The 15512-nt window shown below is 45.6% G+C and overlaps 1 protein-coding gene across 2 annotated transcripts in view; it reads right to left on the reverse strand.

Annotated features, from left to right (window-relative positions):
* Window positions 1-15512, reverse strand: part of Tmem217 (transmembrane protein 217) — a 25934-nt gene that overhangs the window by 9488 nt on the left and 934 nt on the right. The window contains exon 2 of one of the 2 annotated variants that reach the window (XM_021221782.1): window positions 10121-10221. The exons of the other annotated variant lie outside the window; for it this stretch is intronic. The gene's annotated coding sequence lies outside the window, so the exon portion shown is untranslated. The remainder of the gene's footprint in view (window positions 1-10120; window positions 10222-15512) is intronic. 2 annotated transcript variants of the gene reach the window in all.

Genomic DNA, 15512 nt, shown 5'->3' on the forward strand with positions numbered 1-15512 from the left:
TCTCTCTCTCTCTCTCTCTCTCTCTCTCTCTCTCTCTCTCTCTCTCTCTGTGTGTGTGTGTGTGTGTGTGTGTGTGTGTGTGTGTGTGGTGTGTCTTTTCTTTCAAGACAGAATTTCTCTGAGTAATACGCAGACATCCACCTGTGTCTGTTTCAGAAGTGCTGGGACTAAAGGCATGCACCATCCTCCCCAGCTCTACACCTAACTTCTCAATAGAGACTTTAAAAACAAGAAGGGTCTGGACAGATTTGCTGTAGACTCTAAGAGTCCACAGATGTCAGTCTAGACTACTATACCCAGCAAAACTTTCCATCACAATAGACAGAGAAAGGACACACTTCATGATAAAATCAAACTTAGGCAATATTTATCTACAAACCAAACCCTACAGAAGGTGCTAGAAGGAAAACCCCAACCTAAAGAGGTCAGCTACAGACATGAAAACTCAGGGAATAATCCCAGCAAATCAAGAGCGGGGAAACACACACACCACACCACACACACACACACACACACACACACACACACACACACACACACACCACTACCACCATTACCATCACCACCACCGCAACAACAAAATAACAGGAATCAACAAACCCTGCCCACTGAAGTCTGTGGTGGTTTGAGTAGGCACCATCTCATAGGCTCCTGTATTTGAATGCTCGGTTACTGGGGAGTGGTGATACTAGACTGGGAATAGGAGGTGTGTCACTGGGGGTCGGGCTTTGGAGTTTCAAATGCTCAAGCCAGACCCAGTGTCACTCTCTTCCTGCTGCCTGCTTCTCTGGACATAGATTTCTCAGCTACCTCTCTGGCCGCCATGCTTGCCACCATGACGATAATGGGCTGGACCACTGACTGTAAACAAGCTCCCAATTAAATTCTTTCTTTTATAAGAAATGGTCATGGTGTCTTTTCACAGCAGTAAAACACTAAGATAATATCCCTCAACACCAAAGGTCTCAATTCCCCAATATACAGAAACAAACTAACAGAAAGGATACTAAATCAGGATACATTCTGCTGCTGTGCCTCCCACCTACACACCCCCTCCCCAAAGCAAATGGATCTAAGAAGCAAGCTGGTGGAGTCATTTTAATATCTGACAAAATAGACTAATCCGAAGAAATAGGGACGGACACTATACATTCATCACAGGAAAGAAATCCACCAAGAGGACATTGTAGTTCTTAAAATCTATGTGTCAACACAAGGGCACCCAAGTTCATAAAAGCAACCCTGTTAAAGCTTAAATTGCATACTAACCCTCATGTGGTGAGAGCAGGGAAACTTCATTCAGTACCCCGCTCTTGTCACCAGACAGGTCATCTAGACAGAAACTAAGCAGAGAAATGCTGGAGCTGACTGACAGTCACAAACCAAATAGATAGAAACACACTTATTTTCACAACATTTCACCCAAATGCAAAAGAATACTTTTTTTCCCCCCTCAGCAACACGTGGAACTTTCTCTGAAACTGATCTCATACTCAGATGCAAAGTAAGTCTCAACAGATTAAAAAAAAAATTGAAATAACACCCTGCATCCTATCTGACTATCATGGATTAAAGCCACAACAACAGGAACAACAAAGAGTTAATAAATTCATGAAAACTGAACAGCTCTCTACTGAATGAAAAATGGATCAAGACAAAGAAAGTAAAGACTTTCCAGAATTGAATGGAAACGAATACACAACATACTCAAACTTATGGGACACAATGAAGGTTATTTTAGAAGGTGCCTTAGCTAGGGTTTTACTGCTGAGAACAGATACCGTGACCATGGCAACTCTTATATGGACAACATTTAATTGGGGCTCGCTTACAAGTTCAGGGGTTCAGCTGGATACGAAATTAACACACAAAAATCAGTAGCCTTGGGCTGGTGAGATGGCTCAGTGGGTAAGAGCACCCGACTGCTCTTCTAAAGGTCCGGAGTTCAAATCCCAGCAACCACATGGTGGCTCATAACCATCCGTAACAAGATCTGACGCCCTCTTCTGGAGTGTCTGAAGACAGCTACAGTGTACTTACATATAATAAATAAATAAATCTTAAAAAAAAAAATCAGTAGCCTTCCTACTCACAAGGGACTGAGAAAGAAATCAGGGAAACAGTGCCTTTCACAATAGCCTCTAAGAGTATAACACATATCTTGAGGCAACTCTAACCAAGCAAGTGAAAGACTTGTGTGGTAAAAACTTTATGATGGGCTGGAGAGATGGCTCAGCTGTTAAGAGCACTGTCTGCTCTGCCAGAGGTCCTGATTTCAATTCCCAACAACCACATGGTGGCTCTCAACCATCTGCAAGGAGATCTGATAACCCCTTCTGGTGTGTCTGAAGACAGTGACAGTGTACTCACATACATAAAATAAATACATCTTTTTTTTTTTTTTTGGTTTTTTTTTCGAGACAGGGTTTCTCTGTGTAGCCTTGGCTGTCCTGGAACTCACTCTGTAGACCAGGCTGGCCTCGAACTCAGAAATCCACCTGCCTCTGCCTCCAAATAAATACATCTTAAAAAAACTTTATGACACTGAAGAAAGAAATTGAAGAATATGGAAAGTAAAAAATAGACACCCTATCAAATGCAATCTACAGGGTTAATGCAATCCCTATTAAAATTCCAACACACTTCTTCACGGAGCTTGAAAGGACAATTTTCAGCTTTATATGGAAATGAAAAAAAAAAGCCAGGATAGCTAAATCAATCCTGAATAATACAAGAACTGCAGGAGGTATCACCATTCTTAATTTCAAGATGTACTATAGAGCCATAATAATATATTAGCACAAAAACAGACATGCTGATCAGTAGAATTAAATTGAAGAATAAAACATAATGCCACACACATAAGGATGCCTGATATTTTAAGCAAAAAAGCCAGAAACATACGGGAAAAAAGACAGCATCTTTAGCAAATGGTGCTGGTCAAACCAGACAGCTCCCTGTAGAAGAAACCACACTTATCACTGTGCACAAAACTCCAAATGGATCAAAGACCTCAACATAAAATCAAGTACACTGAAATTCATAGAAGAGGAAACTGGAATAGCTCTGAACTCATTGGCACAGGGAAACTTTCTGAACAGAACACTGTTAGCACAGGCACTAAGACCAACGGTTCATACGTGGGATCTCATGAAGAAAATGAGAAGCTTTGTAGGGCAAAGGACACTGTCATTCAGACAACAGAATGGGAAAATATAGCAGCTGCACATCTGATAGAGGGCTAATATCCAGAATATATAAAGCACTCAACAAATTATCAAATATCAAGAAAATGACCCAATCAAAAAATGAGGCACAGATCTAGATAGAGAATTCTCAAACGAGGAATCTCACACGGCTGAGAGACACCTAAAATAAATGTCCAACATCCGTAGCCATCAGGGAAGTGGAAAATTAAAACTGCATTGAGAGATTTCATCTTTCACTGTCGGAATGGCTAAGATCAATTACGCAAGTGACAGCTCATGCTGGAGAGGATGTGGAGCAAGGGGCACTTGTTCTGTTGCCCGTGGGCGTGCAAGGAACTAGTATGGAAGTCAGCGTGGTGGTGCCTCAGAAAGCTGGGAGTCGATTGTCCCCAAGATTCACTGGGCACATACCCTCCCACAGAGACACGCGCGCAGCCGTGTGTATAGCTGCTGTCTCCATAGTATCCAGAAACTGGAAACTCTTCAGACGTCCCTCAACAGAGGAAAAATGGGGTGTGTGTAGTATTATTACTTAGTCATTAAATAAATGAGACTAGGGCTGGTGAGATGGCTCAGTGGGTAAGAGCACCCGACTGCTCTTCCGAAGGTCCAGAGTTCAAATCCCAGCAGCCACATGGTGGCTCACAACCATCTGTAACAAGATCTGACTCCCTCTTCTGGAGGGTCTGAAGACAGCTACAGTGTACTTACATATAATAAATAAATAAATCTTTAAAAAAAAATAAATGAGACTAAAACATCTGGCGGTAAATGGTTGATGCTAGGAAAAAAAAAATCATGAGAGAGGCATTCTAGAACCCCAGAAAGAGAAATATGGTATGCATTTGCTTATACGTGGATATTAGCTGGTTTTTTAAAAAAACTTATTTTATTTATTTGTTTTATGCACATGGGTACACTATAGCTGTACTGATGGTTGTGAGCCATTATGTGCTTGCTGGGAATGAAGGTTGCCTAAAGATTTATTACTATTATATGTAAGTACACTGTAGCTGTCTTTAGATGCACCAGAAGAGGGCGTCAGATCTTATTACAGATGGTTGTGAGCCACCATGTGGTTGCTGGGATTTGAACTCAGGACCTCTGGAAAAGCAGACAGTGCTCTTAACTGCTGAGCCATCTCTCCAGCCCAGATATTAGCTATTAAGTTCATAATAGCCAAGTTACAATTCATAGAAGCACAAAGGTCAGATATAGAGTAAGGGTCTGGGAGAGGGGGTAGGAAAGGGGGGGTAGAAGAGATAGTTATGGATGGGTGGAAGGATCAACTGGGGGAGGGGGATAGGGAGGGGAAATACATGGAAAGACAGCTAAAATTAAGGGCCTTTTGGAAATCTGTTGAGGTTTGATCTGTTGCTGGATGTTGTAATGCTAAATGCTGGCTCCCAAGACCTGGTTGCCCCAAAGATTCCTCACGAAGACCCAAGTGATCTTGCCCCAAGTTGTTTTTGATTGGTAAATAAAGATGCTGACAGCCAATAGCTGGGCAGAAGAGACATAGGCGGGGTTTAGGGTTCCCAAGCTTGGGGGTCAGAGGAGACAGAGAGAAAGAGAGGAGAAAGCCGCCATGGGTTAGGTGAGTCACCGAATAATGGCCATGTGGGTTGGCTAATTGGAGTTAAGAGCAGCCCAAACGAAACATGGCAAATTATATAATGGGATTATTGGCTGGGAAATAGATGGAACAGCATAGAGGATAGATATCTGCCCAGCTCTTGTGCTGATTAAGGCTTATTGTAAATATAAGGGTTGTGTGTGACTTTTATCTGGGAACTAAATGGTTGAAGGTGGGGTAGAAACCACTAATAGGGAATAGACTTTTTAAAGCAGAAATCTAACACCGGAGAAGCATCCTAGAGTATGTGCATATATGAAGGTAATCTCACTGAAATCATCAAATAACGAGGGAGGACCGAGCACATCAGTGTACAATGCCCAAGGGAGTAACCACCCAAGCTCTGATTTGACCTAAGACCCACTCCATAAGACAGAACTTGTACCCAACACTGCTTGGGTGACCAAGAGCCTGAGACTACAGAGGCCCAGGGTAAAACCAAATACTATTGCTAAAAAAAATTAAAGTAAAATAAAATAAAATGACTCCTAAATGACATTCTGCTTGCCTAGTCATCGCCAGGAAAGCCTCCTCCTGCAGCAGATGGGAACAATACAGAGACCCTCAGAGAGTGAGAGACCCTCAGAGAGTGAGAGAGAGACCCTCAGAGAGTGAGAGACCTTGGATCACCCAGTCAGAGACTGGCTGTCTTCATCAAATCCCTCCCTCAGGGCTCAGGGAACCCTGTGCAAGAGGAGACTGAAAGAGTGTAGGAGCCAGAGGGGATGGAGGTCACAAAACAAGGCCCTCTGTGTCAACAAGATCAAAGCTCAGAGGAACTCACAGAGACTGGAGCCGTGTGCACAGCATCCTTTGCTTGTATATTACGGCTTCTGGTTTAGTGTTTTTATGAGATTCCTGAGTGTATGAACTGGTGGTTCTGTTTCTTGTGCCGTTTCATGGCCTCTTTTCCTTCTCTTTGTTTTGCCCAATTTCTACGAGTTAGTTTTTGTTTTTTTGTCATATCATATTATATTATAATCTGTGGTAGTTTGAATATGCTTGACCCAGGGAGTGGCACTATCAGAAGTTATGGCCTTGTTGGAGTAGGTGTGGCTTTGTTGGAGTGGGACTGTGGGTGTGGACTTTAAGACCCTCATCCTAGCTGCCTGGAAGCCAGTCTTCTCCTAGCAGCCTTCAGATGAAGATGTAGAACTCTCAGCTCCTCCTGCACCATGCCTGCCTGGATGCTGCCATGCTCCTGCCTTGATGATAATGGATTGAACCTCTGAACTTGTAAGTCAGCCCCAGTTAAATGTTGTCTTTATAAGAGTTGCCTTGGTCATGGTGTCTGCTCACAGTAAAACCCTAACTGAGGCATAATCCCTTAGAAGCCTGCTTGTTTTCTTCTTCTTCTTTTTTTTTTTAAAAAAAAAAAACATTTTTCTTTTCATCAGATCTTGTTACAGGTACAGATGGTTTTGAGCCACCATGTGGTTGCTGGGATTTGAACTCCGGACCTTCGGAAGAGCAGTCAGGTGCTCTTACCCACTGAGCCATCTCACCAGCCCTCCTGCTTGTTTTCTAAAGAAAGACAGAAAGGAATTGGATCCAGACAGGAAGGGAGGTGGGGAGGAACAAAAAAGAGCAGAGGGAGTGGGAACCATAATCAAAATATATTATGTGAGAGAAAAAAAAAACCTCTATTTTCAATAAAAGGGGAAAACATGAAGCTAAAAAGACAGAAAAAATGTATTTTAAAAAGTTCTAGCACCATGTCATAGGCTCACCAGCGAGCCTCAGCAGTTACTACAACGATGCTGTCTTTAACTCACGTGTCTGGAGATAGATCCCTGTATTCTGAGGCCGGGTGAACTGGGCTGATCTCAGCTGGCTTCGCTAACGTGTCGGGGTGGATTGTCGGTTGGCCAGGAAGCTATGTTGATTTTGGTTGAGCTCATTCATGCATCTGAGGCTCAACTGCCTGTTGGCTGACCTAGCACGGCCTCCGCTGGGCTGGCTTGTAGGGGCTTGGCTCGGCTCCACATCCTCTTTACGGCATAGCAGGCTCGCCTAGGCGGGCTCTCATGGCGGTGGGTGAGAGCGAGCCCAGCCACACAAGCGCCTTTTTATGTTTCTGTAATGTTCACAAAATTCTCACTGACAAAGGCAACTGGGAAGGTGATCCTGGAGCCAGAAAGAGAAGGTCTCCAAGGGAAGAATTGAGGCCGTTCCCGCTGCCGCTGCCGGCAATCGAGGTGTTATCCAATGGGACCGCACACAGTGGGGCTGGGTCACCAAGGGCACTGCTAAGAGGATCTTGTGACTCTGCAGTTACATTGAGTCTTTTGACACCAGATCCTGGGGGCTATCCCTCCCCTCCCCGGAACAGCCTTTTTTTTTCATTTTTAATTATTGGCTTTGCATCTTCCTGACTCGAACTAAGACTTCCACCTGCCTTTGCCTCTCAAATTCTGGGGATTAAAGGTGTGCACTACCACCATCTAAAATATTTTATTCTTTTATTTTATCTTATTTTATTTTAAACAAAGAACAGGAGCTCTAGAGCTGGCTCAGCGGTTAAGAGCACTGACTGTTCTTCCAGACATCCTGAGTTCAATTCCCAGCAACCACATGGTGGCTCACAACCATCTGTAATGGGATCTGATGCCCTCTTCTGGTGTGTCTGAAGACAGCGACAGTGTGCTCATATGCATACAATAAACAAATCTTTTAAAAATAGAGAAAGAAAGGAAGAATAAAGAAAGAACAAAGCATCCAGGCAGTGATGGCACACACCTTCAATCCCAGCACTCAGGAAGCAGAGGCAGGGGGATCTCTGTGAGTCTGAGGCTAGCCTGGTCTACAGAATGAGTTCTAGGATGGCCAGGGCTACACAGAGAGAAAACCAAGAAAGAAAGAAAGAAAGAAAGAAAGAAAGAAAGAAAGAAAGAAAGAAAGAAAGAAAGAAAGAAAGAAAGAAAGAAAGAAAGAAAGGAAGGACAAAACTTGCCAGCCATTGCTGCGGAGAGGAAAACCCATTGGTAATAAGAGCGCACATCACATGGCTGCATGTGCCGTATGCTGAACAGACTTGAACTCCATGTATTAACAGAATGCAGAGGGAAAGGAGCCAGGTGCTGGAGCATATGCATTGTGTGATGCTATTTATAAAGTTTCAAAACACAAGAGACGTGTTGTTGCTTCATGCACACATATGTGGTCGTCTGCGACGTGTGTGGAGACTTTAGCTCAGGATGGTGGCCTCCCGGGCAGAAAGGAGAGCAAGGTCGGTGAGGGTTGGAAGCTGCCAAGCTGTCTCTCTGTCACCTGCTGTGTCCTTATTTACTGCCTGGGACCGGCAGTCATCCACTGTGGGACGGATCTGCTGTGTAAGGCCTGTGAGCTAAGCAAGCATGGCTTTTACAGTTTAAAACTGTTGGAGGAGACTGAGAGAACATTTTGTGATGTGCGAGAATGTCACGAAGCTCCAACTTCAGTGTTTATGGTAAATGATTCTTTATTGGAGCATACAGCCTTGCTAGTCTACCTACAAATAGGCTAAGCTGCTTTCAGACTGCAGGGCGGTCCATCAGGGGCTGGCTGGCTCACAATCCGGCCCTTTCAAAGACCTAATTACTGCCAGGCTATGGTGGCGCATGCCTTTAATCCCAGCACTGGGGAGGCAGAGGCAGGCAGAGTTCCAAGGCCAGTCTGGTCTACAGAGCAAGTCCCAGGATAGTCAGGGCTACACAGAGAAGCCCTGTCTCAACCGCGCCCCCCAGGAGACTAATTACTTCTTTGAGTATGTATCTTGGGAGGCTAAAGCTGCTGGGAATTGATTTTGAAAGATTTATTAATTTATTATGTACAGTATTTTGCCTGCATGCCAGAAGAGGGCGCCAGATCCCACTACGGATGGTTGTGAGCCAGCATGTGGTTGCTGGGAATTGAACTCAGTACCCCTGGAAGAGCAGTTGGTGCTCTCAACCTCTGAGCCACCTCTCCAAACCCCCAGCTGCTGGGAATTGAACTCGGGTCATCTCCAATATCTTCTGGCCTCCTTAGGCACAAGGCATGTAAGTGGTGAACACACATACATGTAGGCAAAACATGAGTACGCATAAAATTAAAAAAAAACTAATTAAAATTATTTGTATGCATCTTTGTATGTGTCTCTCTGTGTGTTTATCTGTGTGTCTCTCTTTGTGTGTGTGTCTCTTTCTCTGTGTCTCTCTGCGCATTTGTCTCTGTGTATCTCTGTGTGTGTCCCTCTCTCTGTGTCTCTCAGTGTGTGTTTGTGTCTGTGTCTGTGTGAGCATGCACAGGACAACTTTCAGGAGTTGCTTTTCTTCTTCCGCCACGTGGGCTCCGGGTCTCCAACTCGTTCCTCTGACTTGGCAGCAAGTGCCTTTGCCCACTGAACCATACTGCCAGCCTCAGGTTTGTACTCTCTAGTAGCATAATATAATTCAAGGCACAAGCCACACACGGTGAGCCATGTACTTGCTTCCTCATGTTTAAACCTTATACTGTTTTTCTTTCCTCCCCTTTTTTGGGGAGAAGGGGCATCTTGTGTAGCCCAGGCCGGCCTTGAACCTCTGTGTGGTCAAACATGACCCTGAGCTCCTGCCTCTGTCCTTCCTCCACCTTTCAAGTGCTGGGTTTACACCATGTAACCATGTAATAAGCACCATGCCTGTTTATTCCCGATTATTTGTTAAGTTACCAAACAAATAACATGGTTGTGCAGAATCTCTCCTTCCTTCCTTCCTTCCTTCCTTCCTTCCTTCCTTCCTTCCTTCCTTCCTTCCTTCCTCTTTGGTTTTGCGCATCAGGGTTTCTCTGTGTAGCCCTGGCTGTCCAGGAACTCACTTTGTTGTCCAGGCCGGCCTCGAACTCACAGAGATCCTCCTACCTCTGGAGTGCTGGGATTAAAGGTGTGTGCCACTATGCCCTGGCTCTACAACTGACTTCTCAATGGTCACTTTAAAAGCCTCCAACTATTCTTGCTTAAAATAAATTCCCAGCAACAAAATGCCAACTCCTCCCTCCCCTCCCCCAAGCTCCAGCTGCTCTCTCTCCCCCCTCCAGAAGACTCTTGCTTCACTGTTCTTCCACCTTCTCCCACAACTCCCTCGGCTCTTCCTCAGGGGGCTGGCAGTTTAGAGGGCTCTCCTTCCCCGAAAATCCCTGCCAACCTAAGACTCTCTCCCAGAGACCAGGGCTGCGCTCCATGTCCGGCAGTGCACTGTGAAGGTTCCCCTTTCTTAACTCTCCCTCCGGTCACAATGTCTTCGCTCTAAGACACTCTTCCCTTGCGGTTAAAGTTTACCTCAGATCTCTCTGGAAGTCCAAAGGCCTTGTCTCTCTATGGATATATTCCAGTGGGATCTCCTGTCTCAAATTCCCAGCAGGCAGGCCACCGAGAGTACACTATAGTTAAAAAAAAAAAAAGTGATGGGGACAGAGAAGGGGATCAAGAAGGAAGGGTGTGCACAGCCTCATCTGATGAGTTTGATTCTTAGGGCCTAGGTAGTGGAGGGAGATAACCAGTTCTCCCAGACTGTCCTCTGACCTCCACGCTCATGTTGTGGTGTGAGCTTTCGCTTTGGCGTGTGTATACACCCTGACCATGGCAACTCTTATAAAGAAAAACATTTCATTGTAGCTGGCTTATAGTTTCAGAGGTTCAGTCTGTTATCCTCATGGCGGGGGAGCATGAGGTGTGAAGGCAGACAGGATGCTGGAGGAGCTGAGAGTTCTACATCTTGATCTGCAGGCAGGAGACTGTGAGCCACACTGGGCATGGCTTGAGCATAGGAGACCTCAAAGCCTGACTCCTCAGTGACGTACTTTCTTCAAGAAGGCCACGCCTCCAAACAGTGCCACTCCCTATGGCCAACCATTCAAACACAGAAATCTATGGTGGTGGTGGGGGCATTCCTTTTCAAACCACCACAAGTCAGAACCTCACTATGTAGCCCTGATGACCTGAAACTCATTACACAGACAAGGCTGGCCTGGCACTCACAGAGATCTGTCTGCCTCAGCCTCCTGAGTAATAATAAATAAATGTACTAAAATATTTAAGAAAAGTTCCTAAATTAAATACGAGGATCTCTGGTGCCCACCAGTAAGAGAAAGTCTGCTAAGCAAAGTCATGGGTCTACATTAGTGTCACCCCAGGGGCATTTGGGAAATGTGGACTTTGGGTAACACCTCAGACCTACTAAATCAGAAACTAACTATTTGAGATCAATTTCACATTGCAGCACGGGCTAGCCTGGATCTCACAAAGTAGCCCAGGTTGGCCTGAAACTCACAGCAACTTTGCCTTAGCCTCCCAAGTGCTGGGATTGCGTGCCTTAGCCACCATGCCTTGCTAGGATCTTGGTCTATAATAGCAGTGCTGAGCACACCCATGGTGCCACCATGAAGGAGGGCTCCATGGACCTCTTGGGAACCTCAGACCATTCATTTTTCAGCTCAGGTTGATCAGTTTATAAGGATGGTGATCTGACTCAGCATTCACACTCCTTTAAACATTTTTTAACAAACTATTGACTAAGCTGGGCAGTGGCGGTACACACCTTCAATCCCAGCACTTGGGAGGCAGAGGCAGGCAGATTTCTGAGTTCGAGGCCAGCCTGGTCTACAAAGTGAGTTCCAGGACAGCCAGGGCTATACAGAGAAACCCTGTATCAAACCCACCTCCCCTAAATTTTTTTGTTTGACTTATTTATTTTGCAGGGGAGGGGCACATGTCCCAGCATGCAAGCGGAGGTCAGAAGACAACATTCAGCGGTTGCCTCTTTCCTTTACCCTGTGGGGTCTTGGGACTTACACTCAGACCATCAGGCTTGGCAGCAAGTGCCTTTTGTCACCCACTGTAGCATCTTGCCAGGCCACCCCTTCTTTGACAGACAGAGCTGCAGATGTCCTGGCTAGGCAGGTAATTCCCCCACCCCACCCCCAACCCATCGTCATCTGCAGGACACGTCCATTGTGTTGAAGCTGCAAAAAAGCTTTGCGGAAGGCACTGCTTTAACAAGATGAAGACCTTTCCGACCAAGAGGCCATGCAAGCTTCTAAATCTTTGTATGGAGGCTGCATCCCTCTGTGGGTAAGGACACAACCATTCCTAATCAACAACGTGCAAACCTGGGCCTGGAGAGATGGCCCAGTGGCTGAGAGTGCTCGCTCCTCTCAAGTAGGCCCCGGGTTCAGTTCCCAGCATCTACATCAGAGGCTCATGACTACCTGTGTCTAGCGCTGGTTCCAGGGGACTGTGACACCTCTGGCCTCCATGGGCGCCAGGCTTGCATCTGGGGCATATATATATATATATATATATATATATATATATATATATATATATATATATGGCGGCACTCACGCACACATAAAATTGCATATATATACATAAATATACATATACACACATATATACATATATATGTATATACATACACATACATACATGGCAGCACTCACACATACACATAAAATCCTTTTTCAAATGTGCAAAAAAAATGGTGTCTTTGGGTTAAGGTACACAGATTATCCTCTCCTTGCCATGTAGCGAAATGTCAAGTCCACGGGGAGCGGGTAAGCCAGGAGCTGAAGTGATAGCCTGTTGGCCCAGTCCCAGCACTTGGCAGGGGGAGGCAGAAGGATCTGGAGTTCGAGACCTGCCTAGGGTGCATGACACCTTCCTCAAAACAATAAAGATAAAATCAAGAAGTGTGATGGATGGTTGATCTTAAATGAGGATTCAGCCTCTCCTGGGAGACAGGCCTCTGGACATTCCTGTGGGGAATTGGGTAGGTTAATTAAGGTGGGAAGACCCATGCTAACAATGGGTGAAACCATTCCCTGGGATGGGAATCTGGACTGTAAAAAAGGGAGGAGGTGAACCAAGAACAAACATTCATTCCCCCCCCCCCCATGGTTGCCACGTGACCAGAGACCTCAAGCTCCTAATCCTGAGATTTACCCCTCCATGCTGCCTGCAACCTGGAACTGTGAGCCAAGACCAAGCCCTTTCTCCCTTCAGGTGCTTTTGCAATGTATCTTACTAGAGCGGCAGGAAGCGGGATGCGGGCGGGGAGCACGCCCCAGGACACTTCCAAAACTGTGTAAGCCACAAAGCAGTTGTTGTCTGCACAGACTCACCATAAGGCTGATATAGGAGAAGCCAATCTAGAGGCTAGCCTTAAGATAGAGTACGCAGAACCGCCAGTTGGCCCCGAGGAGAGGGACCTAGAAGTCAAAGGAAAGTATCCTTCACGCTATCAAAGGGGCTGGAGAGAAGCCTCAGTCATTAAGGCACTTGCCCTGGGAGCATGAGGGCCTGAGTTTGGATTCCTGGCATTTGTCTGTAACCCTAGTGCTGAGGGGGTGGAGAGAGGTGGATGCCCTGCCAGCCAGTCTAGGCAATCAGTGGGTTCCAGGTTCAGTGAGAGGCCCTGTCTCAAAATATGGTGTGATAGGGATAGGATATCTAACGTTGGCCTCCATATGCATGTATGCATGTACACCCACATACATGCATGGTCATTTACACGCAGGCATGGACATACATATCCCACGTACATACCAGATATCACCCCTCTCGCCTTCCCCTCTGGAGGAGAACTTGCTGCATAGTCTTTGCCCAGGGTGGCTTTACCCTTGCACCCCCTCTCTTCCCCAGCTTTCCAAGTATGAGAATGAGAGCCATGTACTGCCATCATGTGACTTTGGCTCTTCTAAAGTCGCAAAGGCCAGCACAAGTTCTGGCCTTTTAGAATCAAGACAAAGGAAGCTGGAGAGATGGCTCAGTAGTTAAGAGCGCTTGCTGCTTTTCCAGAGGACTGGAGTTCAATCCCTTGCACCCACATGGTGGCTCACGAGGATCTATAATCCCAGTTCTAGGGGATCCCATGCCCTCCTCTGACCTAGGTGTGTATCAGGCACACAGATAGCGCACACAGTCTCATACAGGCAAAACACTCATGTACATTAAAAAAAATCTAAAAAAATTAAATAAAAGAATAAAGACAATCTCATCAGTTGCAAGGAGACTTTAGTATATTCTCCTCTTGTACACCACTATCCTGAGAGCCAAATATATTTGTATAAAGTCCCATGTGTAAAGTTTTGTCCTAATTGAACATGGCTTTGGGGTCATGGGGAGGCACTAGAGTACACTGGCTGGGGAGGGGGTTCCCTCTGGGTGGCTGTAGGGGAAGCAAGCATCCATGCTTCATGCAGACTTTCCAGTGTGACTGGTTTAGGGTCGCCCACACTCCTAACTACAACCCATTTCAAGCTCTGTAAGTAAGCCTAATAAACTCATGGGTTTCCCAGAGTGAACTCTGGTGGAATCAAACTTTTGTTTGTTATTGGGATTGTGGAAGGAGAAGGGTAGACTGTTTAGTTCCCTCCTTCTCCCCCCCCCCAAGAAAATTCTTTCACTTTTTTTTTTCTTGGTTTTTCAAGACAGGGTTTCTCTGTATAGTCTCAGCCGTCCTGGAGCTCGCTCTGTAGACCAGGCTGGCCTCAAAACTCAGAAATCCGCCTGCCTCTGCCTCCCAAGTGCTGGGATTAAAGGCGTGGGCTACCACGCCTGACTTCTTTCACTTTCTTAGGGGTTAGTGTTCAGTGCCAAGAAAAATCAGAGAAAGGCAGGTAGGATGACCAGAAGGACAGAGGGACTTTGGTTTGACTGGTTAAAAGCCCATCAAAAAGATAAGATGGCTGGAGAGATGGCTCAGTGGTTAAGAGCACTGACTGCTCTTCCTGAGGTCCTGAGTTCAATTCCCAGCAACTTCATGGTGGCTCACAACCATCTGTAATGGGATCTGATGCCCTCTTCTGGTGTGTGTCTGAAGACAGCCACAGGGCACTCACATACATAAAATAAATAAATAAGCATGATAAGAGTTGGATGAAAAGGGCCATTTCTATTGAACCACTGTTCTTTTATAGACTTATAGCTTATCTTTTTTTCCTTTTAAAGATCTATTATATATACTGTCTCTCTCTTCAGACACACCAGAAGAGGGCTTCAGACCCCATTACAGATGGTTGTGAGCCACCACATGGTTGCTAGGAATTGAACTCAGGACCTCTGGAAGAGCAGTCAGTGCTCTTAACCTCTGAGCCATCTCTCCAACCCATTATCATGTTTACTTTTATTTGTGTGTGTGTGTGTGTGTGTGTGTGTGTGTGTGTGTGTGTGTGTTAACAATATGTATGCAATGTCCACAGAAGCCAAAAGAGGGTGTCTGATTCCTTGGACCTGGAATTTCAGGCCATTGTGAGACACCTGTTGAGGAGGGTACTTGGGAACTGAACTCAGGTCCTCTGCAAGAGCAGCACATGCCTTTAACCCCTGGGTTGCCTGTTCAGGCCCACAGTCCTATTCTTTTAAAATTAGCAAGCGAAAGAAGCCTGAAAACTGGGAGTAATATCTATGTAAAAAGAAATCACCGGGGGACATATAGAAGAAGGTCTTTCTTTAGGTGGAAAAAGAAGGAGCCTTGAGAATTTGCCAGTATGTTGGGCCAGCAAGATGGCTCAATGGGTATAGGGACTTGCTGCCAATCCTGAGGACCTGAGGTTGATTTCCTGAACTTAAATGGTGAGAAGAGAAAACTGAAGTTCTCCTTTGATCTCTCTCTCTCTCTCTCTCTCTCTCTCTCTCTCTCTCTCTCACACACACACACACACACACACAC

The sequence above is a fragment of the Mus pahari genome, chromosome 21, assembly GCF_900095145.1.
Source record: "Mus pahari chromosome 21, PAHARI_EIJ_v1.1, whole genome shotgun sequence".
NCBI classification, from domain to species: Eukaryota; Metazoa; Chordata; class Mammalia; order Rodentia; family Muridae; genus Mus; species Mus pahari.